Raw genomic sequence first — 24998 nt, forward strand, 5'->3', positions numbered from 1 at the left:
GCACATAGCAGCAGCGTGTCCCTGTCATCTCTGGGGTCCCTGACACACAATGCAGGAGTAGCAGATGCAATTAGATGCTCTGAGCCTTCCAGCCAGCCTGATGAGCAACGTGACACGTGCCACCACTTGGAAGAGGGCAGCTTGGGTCAGTAAGCCAGCTCCAAAGGAGATGCAGCGGCGTTGGAAGGCAGCTCCTGCCTTTAATCTGGCTTCTCCTAATGAGCTTTTCTCTTTTCCTCCTCATTGTTTCTTTCCTTACAGCTCTGATGAGTCTAAGAATGTTGAGCTGAACACTGATGAGCACAGAGAAATCTTATGGCTTAAGAGAATTAGAACAATGAGCCACTTTTTTTTCCTCCTCCAAGCTGGAAGATGTCTTGAGGGGAGTCTGCAGAGAGGTGGGGGTTGGTTTCTTCTCCCTAGTATCAGGTGATAGAATGAAAGGAAATGGCCTAAAATTGTGCCAGGGGAGGTCTGGGTTGGAGATGAGAAACAATTTCTTTCTGAAAGAACAGTCAGGTATTGGAATAGGCTGCCCAGGGAGGTGGTGGAGTCACCACCCCTGGAGCTGTTCAGGAAATGTGGATGTGGCACTTTGGGAGATGGTTTAGTGGCCACGGTGGTGTTGGGTTGATGGTTGGACTCAATGATCTTGGAGGTCTCTCCCAGCCAAAACAAATCTATGATTCTCTGATTTTATGTTGGTCCTTTCCCAGAAATTATTTAAACTACCAAATTGAGCTGCTTTCCCCCAAGCCACAACCAAGAGACCTCCTTCCTCTCTGCTCCTCTCCCTCCTTCACTTGTGCCCCCTACCCAGCCAGCACAAACACCTTTTCTAACAGCTGCCACTCGTACATGCCAAAACCTGTCCTTTGTCCTCAGCCTCCTCATCGTCCATCAGCTGTGTGCAGATTTGCCTTTGGAACCCTCCACTCTTCAGCGAGGAGCAGAGGAGCACATGCTGAAGGCCCATCACAGCTGCCATTTGTCACTGGTTAACTGTCCTTGCTGTCTAGCAGCCATAACTGTCCTAAAGCTTCCTGTGCAGAGAGAGGTTTCCCTCATTACTGCACCTTGTTTTCCCCAGAAATGCACTCATGTCCTCCTTCCAGTGTCTGAAGAGGGCTGCAGGAGGGCTGGGGACTGTTCACAAGGTCTTGTCATGGCAGGACAAGGAGGAATGGGTTTAAGCTGGCAGAGGGGAGATTTAAACTGGATGTTAGGAAGAAGTTCTTTCAGTGTTGAGACACTGGCACAGGTTGCCCATGGAGGTTGTGGATCACAGAATGTGATCTTCAGGATTTGATCACATTCTGTGATCCATGATCTCCCTGGAGGTGTTCAAGCCAGATTGGAAGAGGCCTTGTGCCATCTATTCTAGGGGGCAGGTGTCCTTGCATATGGCAGGGGGTTGGAACTGGATGAGATTTGAGGTCCCTTCCAACCTAAACCATTCTACAGTTCTTTCAGGCTGCCTTCTCTGGTTTTTGACCAAGAGAGCTGCTGTGTGAGCTGTGCAGCCATCACAAGAGACAAGAGCCTGGAGAAAAGGAGGCTGAGGAAGACATTCTGGCTCTCTGCAGCTGCCTGAAAGGAGGTGTGAGCCAATTGTTCTCCCAAGGAACAAGTGATAGGATAAAGAAATGGCCTCAAGTTGACTCAAGGGAGGTTTAGATTAGACATAAGGAACAATTTATTCCCCTTTAGAGTTGTCAAGGCCTGGCCCAGGCTGCCCAGGGCAGTGGTGGAGGCCCCATTCTTAGACAGGTCTCAAAGGAGACATGGTTTGGTGGTGAACTGGCAGTTAATGGTTGGACTTGATGACCTTAAAATGTCTTTCCCAGCCTAAACAATTCTGTGATTCTATGACCCACAGTTCTACCTAAGCCCTCCTCGAGGATTCAGCAGGGGCAGCCTGCTGCAGTTCCCCCATGCCCCTCTTTGTGCCAACCTTACAGCAGGATGGAAGGCCAGAACCAGGTGAGCTGGAGCACCACTTGTCCAGCTGGCCTTGCCTCAGGAGTGGATTAAAGTATCAGTCAGACCCCAGCCTGAGAATGCTATCATGAGTGGGGGCTCTGAGTCCTCCTCTGTGATAGCCCTGCCCAGACTTTCCAGCAATAAGCACCACAGAAATGGCATCTGCAGGAATGAAGATAAGGAACCATTTGATCCCCAGCTTTTCTCTGCTTAGCTCCTCCATTGAGGCCCAGCCCAGTGTTCTGGGGCAGAGGAAGGACAGCAGCCATCACCCTTGACAGGTAACACCAGAGGGTTTCCTGCAGGAGTGCAAGGAGCAGTACAGTCAGTAAAGAAATGCCTCCCGCCCTGGATGGAGATGTCCACTGGAAGAGTTCTGGGGTTGGCTTGTCCCTTGAGAGTCAGTAGAGTCAGAACAGCCCATGGCTGTTGTGGGGTGCTACAGCCCACCACTGTGACATACCAGCACCTCTTGGTGTGGGCTACCAGGGGATGGCTCTGTTGAGACCCCACCTGCAGTGCTGGGGACACCTCTGAAGACCTCAGCACAGCACAGACATGGGCCTGTTGGAGGCAACAGCAATGATGGGAGGGCTGGAAGCCCTCTGCTGGGAGGCCAGGCTGAGAAAGCTGGTGTGGTTCAGCCTGGAGAAGAGAAGAATCCAGGGAGATCTTCTGGTGGCCTTTTAAGTGCTTAAAGAGGCACACCAGACAGTTGGGGACAGACTTTTGAGCAGGGCCTGATGTGACAAGACAAAGGGTGATGGTTTGAACTCAAAGAGGGAGGATTTGGGCTGGAGAAAAGGGAGAAATATCTGACACTGAGGGTGATGAGAGCCTGTCCCAGGTTGTCCAGAGAGGTGGTAGATGTCCCATCCCTAGAACCATTGTAGGTCAGGTTGTTTGGGTCTCTGATCAGCCTGCTCTAGTCGCAGCTGTCCCTGATGACTGCAGGGGGGTTGGACTGAATGAGTCAGCATTGGTGAGACCCCACCTGGAGTACTGCATCCAGTTCTGGAGCCTCTAGGACAAAAGGGATATGGAGGTGCTGGAAGGTGTCCAGAGAACGGCCATAAGGATGATCAGAGGGCTGGAGCTGCTCTGCTGTGAGGAGAGACTGAGGGGGTTGGGGCTGTTCAGTCTGCAGAGGAGAAAGCTCCCAGGTGACCTTATCATGGCTTTTCATTATCTGAAGGGGGCTACAAGAAAGCTGGGGAGGGACTTTTTAGGCTGTCAGGGAGTGATAGGACTGGGGGGAATGGAACAAAACTAGAAATGGGTAAATTCAGATTGGATGTTAGGAAGAAGTTCTTCAGCATGAGCGTGGTGAGAGCCTGGAAGGGTTGCCCAGGGAGGTGGTGGAAGCCTCATCCCTGGAGGTGTTTAAGGCCAGGCTGGATGAGGCCGTGGACAGCCTGATGTAGTGTGAGGTGTCCCTGCCCATGGCAGGGGGGTTGGAACTGGATGATCCTTGTGGTCCCTTCCAACCCTGACTGATTCTATGATTCTGTAATTCTATGATTCTATGACTTATGGAGGTCTCTTCCCACCCAAGCTGCTCTACAATTCCATGAGTCCCTACCACTCCTGCTTGTGCAGCTGGCACCAAGGAGAACACTGTGTTTTGGTTCTCCTCCTGCCTCCTCCCATTGCCTTGAAGGACATCCAGCCCTGCCAGCAGGGAGGTAGCAGCAGCCCAGAGCTCGCAGGAGCAGGGAGATGAGAATCTTCATTACCCCAAGCGACAGCCACCGATTAGTTCCACACCACTCCGACTTCTCACCACTTTCCCTGCATTAATTGTAATTGTATCAATTAATTCTATTTACTTATTAATTAAAGCAGCTATTCCGTGCTTATTTTTAGCCCAGACAAATGAGGAGCTGCATAATTTCACACAGCAACAGACTAGAAGTGGAGCTGATCCTTCCCATGGCTCCACCTCAAGGCCCTGCTGCAGGACAAGACACCATGGGAAAGACCACAGAGCTGCAAGGGCAATGTTGTGGCCATGGCTGTGGCCATCCTGGGTCTCCTGTGGCAGGATAAGACTCTTCCCCCAGAAGAGAAAGCCCAAGTGCTCCAAGCCCCCCTGGACAAGCACCTGGAGATGGAGATACTTCTGAATAGATTATCTCCAGGTTTAGAAGCATAACAAAAAGGTTTAAGCCAGCAGGAAACACTAACAGAGCAAATAATTAGTTAATTATAACCTACTTCAGCAGAACATTATTAATTAATGAAAAAAAATCACAGTCATGAAATGGTTTGGGTTGGAAGGGACCTTAGAGATCATCTACATCCAACCCTGCGGTCATGAGCAGGGAGACCTCCAACTAGCCCAGGTTGCTGAGCCCTCATCCAACCTGGCCTTGAACACCTCCAGTAGGGGAACATCTACAACCTCCCTGGGCAACCTGCTCCAGTGTCTCACTGCCCTCACTGTAAAGATCATAGAATCAGTCAAGGTTGGAAGGGACCACAAGGATCAGCCAGTTCCAAACCCCCTGCTATGGGCACGGACACCTCACACAAGATCAGGCTGGCCAGAACCTCATCCAGCCTGGCCTTAAACACCTCCAGGGATGAGGCTTCCACCACCTCCCTGGGCAACCCCTCCCAGGCTCTCACCACCCTCATGCTGAAGAATTTCTTCCTAACATCCAGTCTGAACCTACCCATTTCTAGCTTTGTTTCACTCCCCTCAGTCCTATCACTGCCTGACAGCCTAAAAAGTCCCTCCCCAGCCTTATTGTAGGCCCTCTTAAAATACTGAATCATTGAGATTAAACTCAAAACTAAAACTCCATAAACTCCACTTGAAGTTATCCTTGAGGCTTTCTAGTGCCTCAGCTGAGGGCATTTACCTGGTGGCACCTCTATGAGCACATTGCAATCTGTAGACACTTAATTTTGTAACTTTCCAGCTTGTAGCATTTGACATTTCTGGAAAGTCTTAGCATTTCTGGTTCAGGCTGGGCACTTCAGTGGAATCCTCTGGGTTCCTGCTCAAAGAATTTGACATCCTTCTTGCGTTCTGATGCCATCAATACAAGGAGGACATGGAACTGCTGGATTAGGTCCAGAGGAAGCCATAAAGATGATCACAGGGCTGGAGCATCTCACCTAGAGTGACAAACTGGGAGAGTTGGGGTCATTCACAGAACCACAGAACCAACCAGGTTGGAAAGACCTCTGTGATCATTGAGTCAAATCTATCACCTAACACCTTCTAATTAACTAACCCATGGCAACAAGTGCTGCATCCACCCTCCTCTTAAACACCTCCAGGGACGGGGACTCCACCACCTCCCCAGGCAGCCCATTCCAATTCCAGTGACTCTTGCTGTGAAGAATTCTTCATAACATCCAGCCTGAACCTGCCATGATGCAGTGTGAGGCTGTGTCCTCTTCTTCTGTCCCTGGGTGCCTGGCAGAAGAGATCAACCTCACCTGGCTACAACCTCCCTTCAGGTAGTTGCAGACAGCAATGAGGTCTGCCCTGAGCCTCCTCTTCTCCAGGCTGCACACCCCCAGCTCCCTCAGCCTCTCCTCACAGGGCTCTGCTCCAGGGCCCTCCTCAGCCTTGCTGCCCTTCTCTGGACATGTTCAAGTACCTCAAAATCTATCTTAAATTGAAGGGCCCAGAACTGGACACAACACTCAAGGTGTGGCCTGAGCAGTGCTGAGTACAGGGGCAGAAGGACTGCCCTGCTGCTGCTGGCCACACTTTTCAGCCAAGAAAAGAGAAAGCTCTAGGGAGACCTTAGAGCAGCCTTCTAGTACCTGAAGGAGTCTGCAGGACAGCTGAGGAAAAGGGCTTGTGACAGCACAAGGAACAATGGCTTTGAGCTGGAAGAGGGGAGATTGAGCCTGGAGATTAGGAAGAAATTCTTTCCACTGAGGGTGGTGTTGTGAAGGGGTAATTAATTAATGCAAAATTATGTTTTCCTAAAATTAATATTGGTCATTAATTTTGATACCCAGAACTCTGGCCACCCCTGACCACTACTTTTAACAATAATGGGCTCTTCACAAGGTCATGGAAACATTTTACAGATGATAACCAGACCTACTAAGAACCAGCAAAGTATTTAACCATTAATTGAACTGGAAGAGAAGAGTCTTGTGGCCAAATACTGCTTGCAGTCAATGTCCTGCTTGCCCACTAGATGCACTCAAGGAGCATCTTTCTGCTTATGGCAGAAGGCAATGATGGATTAGAAAGAGGCTTTGAGCATTTACTCACAACTGGCAGGGCTAGCTGCAGCCTCAGACAGCATCCAAACGCTTTCAGGGAATTCTGTCTTTCCTGTCAACCACTGAGACCTCTGATTCTTCCCAGGCTTCTGGGGAAAGGAGGCAGACAGTCTCTGACCTGGTCCTCTGGATGATCTGTGTATCTCCAGGACTTGCTATCCTGGCAGGAGGCTTTCAGGTGCAGGCAAAATGTCTTGTGATGTGCAGTCTCAGCACGATGTCTCACTGGCTATGCAGGCTGATCACGTGGAGGCATTTAGAGCCTGTCCCTGGCAAACTTGTGACAATGGAACCTCCAGGTGAACAATAAGCTAACAAGCAAAGGCAACAACAGGCAACAACAGGCACAAATAGAGTGGCACAGCAGCACTGCTTTTACCTGCATATTTCTTTTATCAATGTAGCCGAGACTTTGGACACAGAACAGCCAATCAGAATGGTAGTTAGCCAAGCTTGACCATATTAGGTGAAACTGTAGGTTTGGTTTACCCAACTTTGGGAAAAGCAGAAGCCTTGCACAAAGCAGGCACAAGCTAAGCATGTGTAGCTTGTTTACCACAGGAGAAAAACACGCCAGGGTAAGCCAGTACATGTATAAGCCTACTTCATCACAGAATCAACCAGGTTGAAAGAGACCTCCAAGATCATCCAGTCCAACCTATCACCCAGCCCTAGCCAATCGACTAGACCATTTCTGGCCCATCAGACCTACCATGACAAATGGTGAGACACTGGCACAGGTTGCCCAGGGAGGTTGTGGATGTCCCCACCATGGAAGTGTTCAAGGCTAGGTTGGATCCAACCTTGAGCAACTTGGGCTGGTGGGAGGTGCCTCTGCCCATGGTGTGGGGGTATTAGAACTTGATAATCCTTAAAGCGCCTTCCAACCCAAAGCATCCTCTGATTCTATGCTTCTTATTTCAGACTGGGTGTTTCAGAACACCTCTGTGGGTTCCTCAACTAGCAGCCATACCTTCATTCTTTTTTTTTCCCTGGAACCCATTTCTTTTTGCTCTCTGTGATTTGCATTGAAATCATTTCTGCCTCAGCACCTCATTTAGCTCAAGTTTCCCTAATCCTGGGAGCTGTGTTGCTTCAGTAGGGCTTTTTATAAGGATTCCATCAGCACAGGTCATTCATCTTGATCAGCATTACAATCCTCGTTAGCTTCCAAATCCCTCAGAAGCTCCTTTTCTCCACCACCACGCTGGGGATGTTGGTTTTGACATTAAAATATAAGGAAACTGTAAATAATCTAATCCTCTGCCTTCCAGCACTTACTGCTTCTGCAGCACCAGGCTGCTATATTAATTCTGGGGGATGTTGTTTGAATATCTGCAGATGAAGTGAAGAGTGCAGGGGAGTGGAAAGAAAGGAAGCAGCAGTGCGGTGCTCAGCTCTGTGCTGCACAGGTGGCCCAGAATCATAGTCAAGGTCTGCAGCACAAAGCAGACTTGCCCAGTACTTAGCCATTTTTTACTGCTGATTGCCCTGGTCCTTTAATTTGAAGGTTCCAATTACATGTCCCCAAGTCCACCAGCTACATCTCTCCCTGCAGACCACAATGCAGGGCCAGGGCCTTGCTAATTCTGTTCTCTCTCCTTAATCTTCAAGAGCTTTTCCTCTGAGTAGGGTTCCTGGCATCATCCTCTCACCATCATCCCTTATTTTCTTTTACTTGAATCTTTCCAAGTTTCTAACCAGCCATGGTCTCAGAAATGTGCTGTCTACAACTACCTGAAGGGACATTGTGGAGAGGCTGCTGCTGGGCTCTTCTCACAGCTCATTGGAGACAGAACAAGGGGGAATGGCCTCAAGCTGAGGCTGGGCAGGTTTAGATTGGACATTAGGAAAAAGTTGTTCATGGAGAGAGTGTTCAGGGGCTGGAATGAGCTGCCCAGGGAGGTGGTGGAGTCACCCAGCCTGGACATGTTTAAGTCTGGTTTGGATGTGGTGCTCAGGGCTATGGTTTAAGGTGACTCTTGTAGAGTAGGGTTTTAGGTTGGACTTGGTGATGCTGAGGGGCTTTGCCAACCTGCCTGTTGCTGTGATTCTGTGAAGTAAACCCTGCTGAGAGAGAAAATGTATTTTGAAAACCATAGCATCATGGACTGCTTTGGGAGGGAAGGAACCATTAAAGGTCCACCAAGTCCAACCCCACTGCAGTCAGCAGGGACATCTGCAGCTAGAGCTGGTAGCTCAGAGCCCCAGACAACCTGACCTGAAATGGTTCTGGAGATGGGGACATCTACCACCTCTCTGGACAATCAGGGCCAGGTTCTCACCACCCTCAGCATCAAACATTTCTCCCTTCTCTTCAGTCTCAATCTCCCTCTTTCAGTTTCAAACCATTATCTCTGGTCCTATTACAACAGGTCTTGCTCAAAATTCTGTCCCCAGCCTTCTTGGAGTCACCTTTGAGCATGGAAAGGCCACCAGAAGGTCTCCCTGTAGCCTTTTCTTCTCCATGCTGAACAACCCAAACTCTCTCAGCCTCGTCTTCTGGCAGAGGATTTGCAGCCTTCCAAACATTTCTGTTGCCTCCTCTGGCCCAGCTCCAACAGGTCCATATCTCTTCTGTCCAACGAGGAGACAAAAATGAGAAGGATTTCTTTCCTACCATGTTGAAAATGGAGTTGGAGCAGGGGTAGGTTGGCAGAGAAGTGGTGGGCACCGAGGAACATCTGCATTTCTCCCCGTTACCAGCGTTCTGCTCACAGGCAACCCTATCCCTCTTGATGTTCCTCCTCTTCCATCTTGGGCTGATACTCTGCCATCTCCACCATCCCTCCATGCTGGGTGGGTGCAGAGCTGTGCTCCCTGCTGGTGCATCCCTCCCCAGATGCTGATAAGAAAGCTATCATTTGTTTAAAACTCCATTACTGGGACAGGACACAGAACCAAACAATAAATAAAGCTGTGATCCTATCTCTCCACTCCTGGTCCCTTCATTTGTTCACTGTGTGAGACAGAGAGCTGATAAGAGCTGTATTTTTGATACTCAGCAATCACTTCTTTGTGCACCCTAATACATCTCAGATTAATTGATGAGAGATTTATCACTCAGGGGTTTATGGACAAATAAAATCCCCAAATGCTGAGAGTTTTTTCCCAGAGTGTTCCTTTTTCATAGAATCACAAAATGATTAGGGTTGGAAGGGATCTTAAAGATCATCTACTTCCAGCTCCCCTGCCATGAGCAGGGACACCTTCCACTAACCCAGGTTGCTCAAAGCTTCATCTAACCTGGCCTTGAAGATCTCACAGAATCATAGAATCAACCAGGTTGGAAGAGACCTCCAAGATCAGCCCTATCCAATCATAGAATCATAGGAGCATAGAAACATAGAATCACAGAATCAGTCAGGGTTGGAAAGGACCACAAGGATCATCCAGTTCCAACCCCCCTGCTACAGATAGTGACATCTCATGCTAGATCAGCCTGGCCTTAAATACCTCCAGGGATGAGGCTTCCACCACCTCCCTGGGCAACCCCTGCCAGGCTCTCACCACCCTCACGCTGAAGAACTTCTCCTCACATCCACTCTGAATCTACCCATTTCTAGCTTTGTTCCATTCCCCCCAGTCCTAGCACTACCTGACAGCCTAAAAAGTCCCTCCCCAGCTTTCTTGTAGGTCTCCTTATGACTCCAGGGAGAGGACTTCCACAATCTCCCTCAACAACCTGTGCTACTCTGTCATCACCCTCACTGCAAAGCATTTCTTCTTAATCTCCAGTCTCAATCTCCCCTCTTCCAGCTCCAAACATTGCCCCTGGTTCTATCACTGCCAGCCCTTGTAAGAAGTTCCTCCCCACCTTTCTTGTAGGATCCTTTTGAGTATTGGAACCCTTCAGGTTCAGAGCTAATTAAAGAGGCAAGAAAAATTCAGAACTGCTTCAGAAATTTGGAGCTCAGGCCAGCATGTTCTCTTCTCATCCCCTCAGGACTTTCAAACCTCTGTTTACAAGCTGCCTGTGTCCTTATGTAACTGCTGCTTCCTCCAGAGCTCGTTAGGAATGTTTATAAAATGGAGTGGAAAATGAAGATGATCACAAGAGACTTTTCCCTCCCTGGTGTTGACATTAACCCCAGGCACTGAAGTCCATGTTTAGAATTGTTCCCTTGCTTCAAGCCTTCTTCCTGTCCTGTTGCAGGTTTGTAAGAGACCTTGGGACAATTTCTTCCCTAAAGTTAACCCTTAAACTTAGTCTGAAGAGGAAGAGGCTGAGGGGAAACGACATTGCTCTCTACAACTCCCTGACAGGAGGCTGAAGTGAGGTGGGAGCTGGGCTCTTCTTCCTGGTATTAGGTGATGCAACAAGAGAAAATGGCCTGAAATTGTGCCAGGAGAAGTTTAGGTTGAAGAGCAGGAACAATTTCTTTCCTGCAAGAGTGGTCAGGCATTGGAACAGGATGCCCAAGGAGGTGGAGGTGTTAAAGAAAGGTGTGGACATGGCACTTTGAGCCATGGTTCAGTGCTTATGGTGGTGTTGGGTTGAAGGCTGGACTGAATGAGCTTAGAGGTCTTTTCCATCTGGAAGAATTCTGTGATGCTGTCAAAATGTTCCAGCTAATGGAGTGGCCATGCAGGACCTTCTTTACATTTCTCTGCTGCTGTTTTGAAATCAAAATGGCAAACCCTCAGCAGATGGACAAGTCCTCTAAGCCCCCATAGCTTTGGAACTGCTGCGTAGGAAAGGATCTCTATAGCACAAGTCTGGAATTGCTGTTTCTTGGTAACTGATTTGATCAACAAAGCCTCAGACAAGATAGCCTGGCATGGGCAGAGGAATCACAGAATTAACCAGGTTGGAAGAGGCCTCTAGGATCATTGGCTCCAGCCTATCACCTAACCCTTCTAATTAACTAAACCATGGCACTAAGTGCCTCATCCAGCCTCCATATGAGGTCCCTTCTAATAGGAGAATGTAAGCCTTCAGGAAACAAAGACAGAACCTTAAGCAAGCAGTTGGTTTGTGTCTGTACAACCACCAAACTTCTTCCTTTCTGCCTGTCCTGCTCTAAACACCCTTGTCCATCAGCCTCTCCACTGCAGTAGAGTGAGTTATGGCTAAAGAAATCCTCTGCAAAGGGCTGTGCTTTTCAAACCCAGATAAAGGTTCACAGGATCAGAGGATGTTAGGGGTTGGAAGGGAAGGTTGATCTTATGCTCAACCATCTTTGGTTGCAAAAGACTTTTAAGATCAAGTCCAACCATTTTCTAACACTACCCAGTATGGGGCTGAACCACATCCTCTATATCCATACATCTTCTGAACACCTCCAGGGATGGAGATTCGGCCACCTCCATGGGGAGCCTGTTCCAGTGATTGACCCCTTCCAGTGAAGAAGTTTCTTCTAATATCCAGCCTAAACCTCCCCTTGCATAATTTCAGCCCATTTCCTCTTATCCTATCACTTGTTACTAGGCAGAAGAAACTGATTTGGTTGTGTCAATTAACAAGGCAGGAATTATAAACCATGTAGTCAATTTTTATTTCTGGAAAGCCCCACCCACAGCTATATACAATTTAGTTAAATCTGGGTTCTAATTTGGTCAGGACAATCTTCACAAGGGTGCTTATGGGCAATTCATTCATTTAGGAGAATCAGAACATCAAAAAAGTGTAGCCACAAAATGGCCACTTACAAATATGTAGCCTGGAGCCCTAGGGAAAGCCTATTCTAGTCACTGCAGTGGAGTAGAAATGTCAAGACAGTTCCTGGCTCCTTTGTGGCAGTGTTGGAACTGCTCAGCCATTGAGAGGCTTCTAGACCTTTCCAGGGTGCTGGGAGAGAAGCAAACAATCTCTGACCTGATCCTGGTTCCTCTTGGCATGAAGGTTTGCAGAGGTGCAGGCAGGATCTCTTGCAGATGTGCAGAGAGCACCGTGTCAGTGGCACTTCTTGCCACATCATGAAGCACTTATGTGCCTTCTCCTGGGAAACTTGAGGCACTTCAATTTTGTGATGGTTTGGGTGTTACCAGTGGCTGGAAATTAAAGAATGGAGTCTTATATTTACAGCTTAGCACAATATGCAAGCAGATATTTACAAGATATACAGCTAGAGACAGAAATATACAAATTAAAAAATATACAGAAACACAACACCCCTCCCAGAAACCTGAGTCCCCAGGAGGGGCTCCCAAACACCCTTCCACCCCTCTGCCTTATCCCAGACTTTGCCTTATATTCAAGGTGAGTTTGGAGAGTCGGCCAGGGGGGTTAGAAAGCAGAGGGATTAGTCACACAGACAGCAGGTTAGGGAGAGAAGTGCAGGCAGCCAGAGCCCAAGAGCAATTCTGTTATCTCTGCTTGTGTTCTTGTTTTTATACATCTCAGCAAGCCTATGAGTGAATTAGGCATCACATTGTTTCTTTTTCACAGCTTAGCTTCTAATTCTTCTCACTAAAATATCCAAGCTAGGCTAAAACTAGCACAAGTTTTCAAGTAGTTCAAGCCCAAAATATCAGGCAAGGCAGAGCAGAACTTGTTGTCCAAGAGCAGTGAGGCAGAGGCAACTCAGCTGCTTCCAGCTCAGCTCCATGTATATTATTTGCCCGAGTGTGGTGGCTCCTCTGGCCACAGAGATTCACCAATCAAAATGGCATTTGCCAAACCAACCACATTAGGTGAAACCAGGGCTTGCTCAGCCTTATTTGGGCAAGACACCAACAAGTACCTTAGCACCTGTGGGTACCTGTTCATCACTCTGGGAGGGGACATAATGGCCCAAGCCTCTGTTTTCCCTCCACCCTCGCTTCCCCCATCAGCAGAAGGGTGGAGCAAGCCAGGACATCTAATAGGCCTATTAGCTTTCCAGGACAGAGACAGACCCCCACCTGGCTCAAATCTCCTTTCAGGTGTCTGCAGAGAGTGAGGTGGTCTCCTACATGACAGGGAGAGGCACACACAGGGGATGGCACTGGGACACTCACTCAGCATCAGTGGCCCCTGGTTGGTGCATAGCAGAGGCTTCCAGCAGCCACTCCCCTCTCTCTCCCCAGTGCCATGCTCCATTCCAGCATGCCTGTGCAGCACTGCTTTGTGCCAGCCCATCACTGTCCCTCTGCCTTCCAGGCAGATAGGTTGGGTAAGGGAGTATTGACAAGGTCTTGTAATGACAGGATGAGGAGGAATGGGTTTAAACTGGCAGAGGGGAGATTGAAACTGCATGTTAGGAAGAAGTTGTTTGCAGTGAGGTTGGTGAGACACTGCACAGGTTGCCCAGGGAGGCTGTGGATGCTCCCTCCCTGGAGGTGTTCAAGGGCAGGTTGGATGAGGCCTTGAGCAACCTGTTCTAGTGGGAGGTGTCCCTCTTTATGACAGGGGGTTGGAATTAGATGATCTTTGAGGTCACTTCCAACCTAAACCATTCTATGATTCTATGACAAGAGGAAAACATGTCCAAGACAACATGGAGAAGCCTTGGTGAGCCACCATGAGAGCAATCACCTTGCAGGGCTGTCATCAGCACTGGTTCCCATCCCCATGGCTGAGTCCTGGCAGCTCCCACCCTCCTCCCTCTGCCCTCCAAATAACCTCCTCTGGTTAATTGGGTACATAATGAGTCTGATCCTGTTCTTAGTGGAGTCAATAGCAGGTCTGGGACCAACATGTCACACTGCTTCTCCCCTTTTAATTTACACTGGTACTCCGCTTCATTGAGAGGCGTCTCCTTCCTCCACATGGCTCTTGATCAAAGGGTGAGTCAGCTGGGCTGGTGGAGCTGCATACACAAACAGCCACATCTTTCTTCATTATCTGCTCAGGGAGGCTCCCTGCATGACGATCTCTTTGTCACTTAAGTGAGCTGAGCCTTTCTCATCTCTTCCCAGCGAATCTCATCGAGGTCGGACAGAGACTCGTCACTGCCTCTTGCAGGAGAAGGAACCACGGTATTAAAAAGTGTCACTGCTGCAAATTGATCAGAGATGAATAAGAAGTTGCAATATTAAAAAGTGTCACCACTGTAAATAGCAGCAGGATGAGTAATTGGAAGGATTTATGGTCCCATTACAGAACCTCTGTGTTGGACACACATCTGCAGCCAATGGTCACACCAGCCATAACTCACTCCCTGGTGTGATGCCTCTCTCTGGGGTGCTGCTGAAGGTGGGAGATGATAAATGAGATGATAAATGTGTTCATAGTGCTCTTACAGACTTATTAGCCCAAGGAACCTTGAGATGAAAAGTTTCTGAATAGGGATCAGACGCTGCAAGGTGACAGCTCTTCATTAGGGGCAGATGGAAGCTGAATGTGCTTCAGAATCTCAGTTTTCACTTTAAGTTCTCCTTGCATGTCCATGGAGGGTTTTTTCATCTTCTTGCATCAACCTCCTGTTGTTGGTGCAACCTCTTGATAGCAACCAGATGCAGCCAGAACCACAGTATCACAGAATGTTAGAGGTTGGAAGGGCCCTCCAGAGATCATCAGGTCCAACTCCCCTACCAAAGCAGGATCACCTAAGGTACTCCAAACAGGAATGCAACCAGGCAGGCTTTGAAAACCTCCAGAGAAGGAGACTCCACAACTCCCCATGGCATTTAATATCTGCTGGACAGCCAGCTAAATATGAACCACCAGTGTGCTCACATGGTCAGCCAGCCACCAGCATCCTGGTCTGGATCAGCAAGAGTGTGGCCAGGACAGAGGAAGTGATGGTGCCCCTCTACTGGGCACTGGTGAGTCTGCACCTGGAGTTCTGGGTTCAGTTTTGGGCTCTCACTCCAAGAAAGACATTGAGGGGCAGGAGCATGTGCAGAGACAGGCAGTGAAGCTGGTGAAGGTTCTGGAGAACACAGCTGGTGAGGAGCAGCTGAGAGAACTGAGGTTGTTCAGTCTGCAGAAAAGGAGACTGAGGGGAAACCTTCTGACTCTCTACAACTCCCTGAAAGGGCTTGGAGACAGGTGGGGACTGGTCTCTATTCCCAAAAGAACAAGTGACAGGACAACATGAAACTGCCTCAAGTTGCCCTAGGGGAAGTTTAGGTTAGACACAAGGAACCATTTCTTTCCCTTTAGGATTATCAAGGCCTGGCCCAGGCTATCCAAGGTAGTGATGGACTCCCCATGTCTGGAGGGATTTTAAAGCCATGGAGATGTGGTGCCAAAGGATGTGGTTTAGTGGTGACCTGGCAGTGCTTGGTCTCTTCCAACCAAAACCATACTGTGACTCTATGAAATAAGAATAACCTCTTGATTTAAAATAGGACAAGAAGGTTATAGATGGAGCTGTATGGGCTGATGTAAATACATGATTTTAGCTCATCTTAAAGCTGTCTTAGAATCAAAGAATATGTCAGGTTTGGAAGGGACCACAAGGATCATCTAGTTTCAACCCACCTGCCATGGGCACGGACACCTCACACTAGATCAGGCTGGCCACAGTCTCATCCAGCCTGGCCTTAAACACCTCCAGAGATGAGGCTTCCACCACCTCCCTGGGCAACCCTTTCCTGGCTCTCATCACTTTCATGCTGAAGAACTTCTTCCTCACATCCACTCTGAATCTACCCATTTCTAGCTTTCTTCCATTCCCCCCAGTCCTAGCACTACCTGACAGCCTAAAAAGTCCCTCTCCAGCTTTCTTGAAGACCCTCCTTCAGATGCTGAAAAACCACAGTAAGGTCACCTGGGAGCCTTCTCCTCTCCATACTGAACAGCCCTATGCTAGTTAGAGCCTAGCTAGGATATTTTGGTGAGAAGAATTAGATTACAGGCTGTGAAAAGGATACAGTGGTTATGTCTACTTCACTCATAGGCTTGCTGAGATGAATAAGAACAAGAACATAAATATAGACAACAGAGTTGCGCTCTGGCTGCAGGCACTTCTCTCCCTAACTTGCTAACTAATCCTTATGCTTCCTAACCCCCCTGGCTGACCCTCCAAGCTACCTTAAACATAAGGCAAACACTGGGGTAAGATAGAGGGGTGGGAGGAAGGTGTAAGGGCAGTTGGGAGCCCCTCCTGGGGACTCAGGTTTCTGGGAGGGGAGTTGTGTTTCTGTATTACCTTTTACCTTGTACATTTCTGTAGATAACTGTATAGACTGTAAATATCTGCTTGTACACTGAGCTAAGCTGTGAATGTAAAGCTTCATTCTGTTTTTCAGTGACTGAGTCTAGTCTGGGTTCATTTCATGAGTGTGGGAGGGCAGATAAAACCCAAACCATCACAAGCCCCAACTCCCTCAGTCTCCTCACAGCAGAGCAGCTCCAGCCCTCTGATCACCCTCATGGCCCTTCTCTGAATGCCTTCCAGCACCTCCATATCCCTCTTGCCCCAGGGGCTCCAGAGCTGGATGCAGTACTCCAGGTGGGGTCTCCCCAGTGCAGAGCAGAGGGGGAGGATCCCTTCCCTGGCCCTGCTGCCCACACTTCTCTTGCTTCAGCCCAGGCTCTGCTTGCTCTCTGGGCTGCCAGAGCACACTGACAGCTCAGATTGAGCTTCTTGTCCACCAGCACCCCCAAGTCCCTCTCCTCAGGGCTGCTCTCAAGCCAGTCCCTGTGCACCCTATGCTGGTGCTTGGGGTTGCCACAACCCAACCAAAAAGATTCTGTGAGTTTAAGACACGGGAAAAACTGAGCAGACTCCACGTGAGGGGTGAACGAACCATCCCCATGTTTCTGCTGCCTTGATTTTGCAAAGGCCTCCCCCATGGGGCAGGGTGACTCATGGCTGCAAACACCACTTACCCCTGAGGATGAGTAACATGGAGCTCTTTGGGGCAAACGTTTTGGCGCAGCGGGTGTCCCTCCGGGCACAGTGCAGGATTTCCGCCAGCACGGACTCCCTATCATCCTCATACATCTTTTAAAGGAAGAAAAGGGTGAGTCAGAAATCACTCCAAAGCAGTTTATTACCCAAGAAATTAAATCTGTTGACTCACACAACCAAACCCTCAATTTAACAAACAGGAGATGATTTCCGTATTGCTGGCAAAGTTGTGCCACATCCTAAATCAGCAGATAACAGCAAAACTGCAGCGTGCAGATGCTCCTCAGTCTTCTCTCAGAGCATTCCAGCACAAAAATAAGCAGACAGACAAGCCCAACCCAACAAAGCTGGCTGTGTTACAGCGGCAGGGTGTCAGGAGAGAAGCCAGACCTTTGCTCTGTGACTGAAAGGGTGGTGAGAGGATGCAGGATGAGTTGAGATGGAGTTGTCTGCTATTTAAAAGCATAAATTCTGACTGTACAGCATAAAATGAACCTTACCCCCATGCAGGTCTCCAGAGAAGCTTCTACCTGTCAGAAAAGCAGAGTCAGTGACCCAGCACCAGCTGAATGCTGAAGGGATGCGCCCCAATGCGCCTGGTGAAGTGCCCAGAGCTGCTGGCTGCAGGTTTTTGACTACAACACATTGGAAATGGGGGAGTGGAAATGGAATGCAGTCACAGAATCACAGAATGGTTTAGGTTGGAAGTGACCTCAAAGATCGTCTAATTCCAACCCCCTCTCACTAGAACAGGTCGCTCAAGGCCTCATCCAACCTGCCCTTGAACATCTCCAGGGAGGAGCAGCCACAGCCTCCCTGGACAACCTGTGCCAGTGTCTCACCACCCTCACTGCAAACAACTTCTTCCTAACATCCAGTTTATATCTCCCCTCTGCCAGTTTAAACCCATTCCTCCACATCCTGTCATTACAAGACCTTGTCAGTAGGCCCTCCCCAACTCTCCTGTAGACTCCTTCAGATACTGGAAGCAGACTCCAAGGTCTCCTCAAAGCCTTCTCTTCTCCAGGCTGCAGAGACCCATCTCTCTTGTCCTGTGCTCACAGCAGAGCTGCTGCAACCCTCTGAGCATCTTGGTGGCCTCCTCTGGACTGGCTCCAACACTTCCATGTCCTACTTGTGCTGGGGACTCCAGAGCTGCACACAGGACTCCAGGTGGGCTCTCAGGAGAGCAGAGCAAAGGGGCAGAATCCCCTCCCTTGCCCTGCTGCCCACACTGCTCTTGCTGCAGCCCAGCACACAGTTGCTGTCTGGGCTGCACTCACACTGCCAGCTCATGTTGAGCTTTTCATCACCCCAGACCCCCAGGGCCTTTTCCTCAGGGCTACTCTCCAGCCATTTGCCACCCAGTCCTACCACTCCATCTGTTGGGGGCTTTTGGCTCTCCAGCAGGTGGAAGGTGATGGTGGGGACACCACACAACAAATATTGAGCAGCTCCCAGAGCTCTCCATCATGACATCTGGATGCAGGGTTAATGTGGATTATTGGGTTAGATACAGAAAGGAGAAAATCCTCCAGCCTCTCTGCCAAACCTAACTCCAAAACATGCTGGAGGCTGTTTTGTAGGATCACAGAATCACTTTGGTTGGAAGAAGAACATCAAGCCCAGCAGCTAACCCAGTGTTGCCAAGTCTACACAGCCTTGAGCCTCTCCAGGAATGAGAGCTTCACCACTGGCCTGGGCACAGGATGTACAGATGTGTTTGTGCAGGAACTTGGGGCAGCCACACCACAATGCTCCTCTGTGGACCTTGAAGCACATCCATGTGCTATGTCAGACCTATGGGGTCAAAGCTAATGCCAGGAAAGCCAAAGATAAAGCCTCCTGAGGCTTCTTATGGGACTTGAGACCCAGAAGTGGCTTGGGACCCCCAACTGTGCTGTTACAAACAGCAGCCTTGAGCCCCTGTGTATGGAGGGAGAATCCAACTCTGCCACGGGTAGGTACCTTTGGGGTCTCACCTCATGGCCTTGCTGTTTTCCTGGCCTAGGCACATTTTCTGTCTGCAGCAGACAGCAGCCTTGAGAAATGTTTGTGTTCTGCTGCCTGGCATAAAAGAGTCAAAGATTAAGATCAAGAGAATATCACAACATGAATAATTTAGTCACTAAATTTAGCATCTCACTCCGTGGAGGCCATTGGGAAGGAAATCTGAGTTCCTTAGTATTTATCCTGTGCACAAACCTATCTGAGATATCTCAAAATATTCAGTCATGAGCTTGATCATGAGCAGTCAGAATGCATCCTGGTCAGATAGCTCACCCATGTGTGCTCTCCTCTCTAGATGAGCTCTGGAGGCACCTCTCAGGCAGGCATTTTGAAAGAAAACGTTTGGCTTTAGTGAGGGCTGATGCACAAAGGAGCTGGGTGGGGGAGACATGGACCTGGCATTTTTCTACCTGTGTTGCTTTAGTCACACCTCCAAGTGTGTTGCTGACAAGAACCAGCAGCAGCTTGCCCAGGATCACAGCATCGAGGAAGGTTTGGATCCTCTCCAGGGAATGAGACTCCACAACCTCTCTGTGCAGCCTGATCAAGGGTTCAAGCACCCCCACGCCAAAAGAGTTTCTTCATCTTTTTGGATGGAACCTCCTGGATTCCCATTTGTGCCCACTGCCCCTTGTCCTGTCACTGAGCACCACTGAGTTGAGCCTGGCCCCATCCTCTTGCCCCTCACAGGTCTTTAATCTCTTGCTGAGCACTGAGCAGATCTCCTCTCTGGCTGCTCTTCTGTAGGCTCAACATCCCCAGGGCTCTCAGCCTTTCCTCCTCACAGACATGCTCCAGGCCCCTCACCACCTTTGCAGCCTCTACTGGACTCTCTCCAGTACTTCTCCATCTCTCTTGAACTGGGGAGAACTGCACCCAAGACTCCAGCTGTGGCCTCCCAGGGCAGAGTAGGGGGCAAGGAGAGCCTCCCTTGACCTGCTGGCCACACTCTTCTTCATGCACCCCTGGAGACCATTGTCCTTCTTGGCCATGAGGGCACATCACTGGAGCATGGGGAACTTCCTTGTGCCTCAGCACAAGCTTTACACAGCAGTTAAACCCTTGTTTGCCTCAACTTTGTTCAGACAGGGCCAGTTTAGAGGGTGCAATGGTGATAGGTTATGAGCAGTGCACAAAGCAAATTCATTAAGCCAAATCTGCCTGCCTGCTGCAGACATTTCTGCTGCATCTTATCTGAGTTATTGGAGAGCCCTCCTGGAGATCACTCACCCATTATGGAGCTCTGCTGTTCCTCAGGCACTTGCTGCTCCAAGCCTGGGCATAAATCACCTCTCTGTGTGCACCCCTGGTTGTCCTGTACACTCATGTTTTCATCTCCATAATGAATTTGAAGAGGAGAATCTAATTGAGTCTTTCTGTTTCTTGCAAGCTTTGCCTTTCCCATAAATCTGTTCAGTGCTGCACAGGTCAGTGGGGAATAAGTGGCTGGGGAGTCCTGGAAGCCTCTGCCTGCAGCTTCTGCCTTATCTCCAGAACAATCCTGAGGCAGGAACTTATGCCCCTGCTTGAGCAACCCAGAAGACTTGAAATCCTCCCTTGCCAACAGAAGATGAGCTGGTGCTGAGTAAGGAGCCTGCCTCCCAGTGACCTCAGACATGGTGAGGCTGGGGAGTCTCCTTCTTTGGAGAGCTTCCAACCCCAGCTGGGCATTGTGATGCTGGGCAAGCTACTGTGGGTGCCCTTGTTTTAGCAGGGTCATTGATGATTTTCAGAGGTCAGAATCTGGGATTCTGCAACCTACCCCAAACCCACCCAGACCTCCAGCATGCCTGCTAGTCCCTAGTAACATGTTTAGCTCCCAGTAAGGTGTACTCAGAACTCTGTAGTGCAAGCAAGCAGCTCATTAAGATGTGCTTAGATCTCATTGACCCATACTTGACCAACTAGAGTCTGGGCATGTCTGTAAGGGGTGCCAAGATTCCAGGTGGAGGACCACAGCAGGGTTCCTATGGACATGTAGGGACCATTCCACCCATTTTTGGTGTGCTCTGGTTTATGACCAGGCTGCTCATGACTGTGGTAGTGACATAAACAGAAGGATGAAGAGTTGGTGGGAATTCATCACCTGGTGTACTGTGTGTGCAGTTCTATACTTGCTCCAACAATTTCATGTTTTTGTGTTGGGGGCTCCAGAGGAGGCCACAAAGATCCTCAGATGGCTGCAGCAGCTCTGCTATGAGGACAGGCTACAAGAGTTGGGGCTCTGCAGCCTGGAGAAGAGAGGGTTTCAACTTGGAGTGGCCTTCCAGTAGCTGAAGGGAGCCTACAAGAGGGAATATTGACAAGGTCTTGTAACAACAGGATGAGGAATAATAGGTTTAGAGCAGCAGAGGGGAGATTCAAACTGGATGTTAGGAAGATGTTCTTCACACTGAGGATGGTGTGATGCTGGCACAGGTTGCCCAGGGAGGTTGTGGATTACAATCGCAGAACATGATCCAGAGGTGTCCAGGACCAGGTTGGATGAGCAACCTGTTGTAGTGGGAGGTGTCCCTGCCTATGGTGGGGGCTTGAAAATGGATGATCTTTAAGGTCCCTTCTGACCCAAACTGTTCCAGCAGTCTGATTTTGACATCAAATCACCATGCCCATCTGTCTTCTCCTGCAGCAGTCCCTCCTCAGGGCTTCACTGCTGCCTCCTCCATAAGCTTGTGAAACTGCACTCCCATGATTTGTTTTGAAGCAACAATAGACTATCAAAGTTGCCCAAATTCATCATGAAATTGATTAGGCAGTGCCAGTAACAGGGCGGATCAGAATATTAGAGAAATATTAGGAAGCAAATTAAAGCATTACAGGATTAGGACTTATCTACTCAGCTCAAAGTTTGCTGTAATTCAATTAAAATTAACAGTTTCACACTGATTAGTGACAGGAGTTTATTCATCTTCCCCTGCTTTTGTTTTCCTAAGTGCACTGATGCTGCTCATAATGAGGTTAAGCTTCTTGATGGGAGTGCTGAAGAGCCTTCAGCTTGAAGTGTCAGGAGTGCAACCTCTATTTGCAAGGGTCTTTATTCTTCATCTTCATAGGTCAAGAAGGGGACAGCCACTTTTCAGGGGTGTCCTATGATAGGACATGGCACAATGGAAACAAACTGGAACAGGGGAAGTTCCACCTTGATATGAGGAGAAACTTCTCTGCAATGAGGGTACTGGAGCCCTGAAACAGGCTGCTCAGAGAGGTGTGAGATAATAGAATCAACCAGGTTAGAAAAGACCTCCAAGCTCATCCAGTCCAACCTAGCACCCAGCCCTAGCCAATCAACTAGACCATGGCACTAAGTGCCTCATCCAGGCTTTTCTTGAATACCTCCAAGGGCAGCAACTCCCTCACTTCCCTGGGCAGCCCATTCCAATGTCCCATACCAGATCAGAATCACAGAATGTCAGGGACTGGAAGGGACCTCAAAAGCTCATCCAGTCAAACCCCCCTGACAGAGCAGGATCTCCTAGACCAGATCACACAGCAACACATCCAGGCAGATATTTAATATTTCCAGAGAGGGAGACTCCACAACCCCCCTGGGCAGCCTGTCCCAGTGCTCTGTCACTCTCAAAGGGGAAAAAAAATCTTCCTCTTGTTTACAAGGAAATTCCTATGCCTCAGCTGCCACCCATTGCCCCTTGTCCTGGCACTGGGCATCATCCAGCAGAGCCTGGCTTCAGCCTCCTGCCACTCACCCTGCACATCTTTATAACCACTAATGAGGTCACCTCTCAGTCTCCTCTTCTCCAAGCAGCACAACCCCAGCTCCTTCAGGCTCTGCTCCTAACAGAGAGGTTCCATTCCCTTCAGCATCTTTGTGGCTCTGTGCTGGTGTCTCTCAAGCAGTTCTTTGTCCCTCTTGTTCTAAGCGGGCCCAGAACTGGATACAGTGCTCCAGATACAGCCTCAGCAAGGCAGAGTAGAGGGGCAGGAGAACCTCTACTACCCACAGCCCTTCTAAGGCATCCCAGAATGGCATTGCCCTCCTGGCCACCAGAGCACATTGCTGGCTCATGGTCAGCCTCCCACCAACTAGAATCTCCACATCCTTTTCCCCTTCACTACCTTCTAACAGCTCAGTCCCCAACCTATACTGATCCCTGAGGTTGTTCTTTCACAGGTGCAAGACTCTACCCTCACCCTTGCTGGTTGTCAGGAGCTCTGAGCAACCTGCAGGAGGTTACACCAGATGGACCTTTAAAGACCTTTCTCACCCAAACCATTCCAAGATCCTGTAATTCCATGATTTTACAGTGCCCCACAAGGTTAGGGTAGGCTGGGGGTGAACTGCTCTTGCTCCCTTCCTGGGAGCAGCTGCTCAAATAAAGCATAATAAAAGCAGATTAATGCATTAATGATGCCATCTACCAGCACCCCAGTAGCTGAGAAACCAACCCCAGGCACCACAGGAACTGGTTTCTGTAGCATCCAGCATCAAGGGAGCACCTCAGGGATCTCATATCCAGGCTGAGACCTGACCTAAGGAGATAGCAGCAGGTCTGGTGGCTCCCAGCAGTGCAGCTCTGCAGAGGAACAAGCAGCTCAGGTATTTCCAGCATTTGCTGACTGGTTTCAGCCCAGGCTGCCATGTGCTGCTCCCCTTGGGCATCAAGAAACCTAAAAGGGCAATCCTGAGGTGACAGCAGCTGCACTCCAGCTGAACAGCCCAAGCTGCCATGTGCTGCTCCCCTTGGGCATCAATAAACCTGAAAGGGCAATCCTGAGGTGACAGCAGCTGTACTCCAGCTGAACATCCCAAGGGAAGGAGGCAGCTGGGGTGCTGGGGCAAGTCCAGAGAAGGGCAACAGAGCTGGTGAAGAGGACAGAGAGGAGCCTGCTCAACCTAGAGAAGAGTAGGTGGATGGGAGACATCATTGCTCTCTGCCACTCCAGCCAAAATTTGCTTCTCCAACCCAAACACTTCATGACAACACAAAGCTGCTCCCCCAGGAGCTTCCTGTTCAGTCAAGCCCTTCAGCTCATCAGGAGTGAGCAGAAAGAAGCAGCTAAACAGAGAGGAGCTCAGCCTAAGGAAGAAAGCCCAACCAGCACCTGGGAGTGAGGTCACTGACATCAGAGTAAGCAGCAAGCCTAGCCCTACCTGGCTGGGGGGCCACCAGGCCCCCCGGCCTTTAGATCCCACTCCCATTCACCCAGGGTGCACCATGGGCACTCACCAGTGATGCCAGGAGGAGGATCCCTCTGCCCACTCGGGCAAGCTTGGGGCCTCTGCTTCTCCTGGGGCTGATTATAAAGGGGATGGGCAGGGAGGGCAAAGTGGTGACACCTGGGGTGGGAGGAGACTCCAGCAGCAGCCAGCTGCTCTGGGTTTGGGGGATAAACCTCTGCTGTGTGGGGCAGGAAAGGCCCAGAGTGGGTGGGGAAGGGGAGGTGGTGCTGAAAGGAGGGAGATAGAGAGAAAAAGGGTGCAGGTGAAAAGAGGAAGAAGGGGGAGAAGGAAGGAGATTGAGAGAAAAGGAGCAAGTTGGGGGGAAAGAGGAAGATGTGGGGAAATATGAGATAGAGAGGAAAAGAGGAAGATAGGTGAGAAGATGGACTAAAAAAAGAGAGCAAATGGCCTGAAGTGATGCCAGAGGAGGTTTAGGTTGGACATGAGGAGCAATTTCTTTCTTGCAAGAGTAGTCAGGTATTGGAACAGGCTGTCCAGGGAGCTGGTGGAGTCAAATTGATGGAGGTGTTCAAGAAATGTGTGTCCATGGCCCTCTGGGACATGGATTTCTGGCCATAGCAGTGTTGGGTTGGAGGTTGGATTCGATCTTAGAGATCTTTTCCAACCACAATTCTTAGAATCATAGAATCAACCAGATTGGAAGAGAGCTCCAAGATCATCCAGTCCAACCTAGCACCCAGCCCTAGCCAATCAACTAGACCATGGTACTAAGTGCCTCATTCAAGCTTTGCATGAACACCTCCAAGGACAATAACTCCACCACCTCCCTGGGCAGCCCATTCCAATGCCAATCACTCTCTCTGGCAACAACTTCTTTG

The 24998-nt window shown here is 49.5% G+C and overlaps 1 long non-coding RNA gene across 1 annotated transcript; it reads right to left on the reverse strand.

Annotated features, from left to right (window-relative positions):
• Positions 1–11717: 11717 nt before the first annotated feature.
• On the reverse strand, positions 11718–24210 carry LOC135177870 (uncharacterized). The gene is made up of 4 exons (XR_010303211.1): positions 24167–24210; positions 17471–17500; positions 16949–17063; positions 11718–12237 (listed from the first exon to the last, which is right to left on the reverse strand). It is a non-coding gene; the product is annotated as an uncharacterized LOC135177870 (long non-coding RNA).
• Positions 24211–24998: the final 788 nt, after the last annotated feature.

The sequence above is a fragment of the Pogoniulus pusillus genome, chromosome 8, assembly GCF_015220805.1.
Source record: "Pogoniulus pusillus isolate bPogPus1 chromosome 8, bPogPus1.pri, whole genome shotgun sequence".
In the NCBI taxonomy this organism is placed as follows: Eukaryota; Metazoa; Chordata; class Aves; order Piciformes; family Lybiidae; genus Pogoniulus; species Pogoniulus pusillus.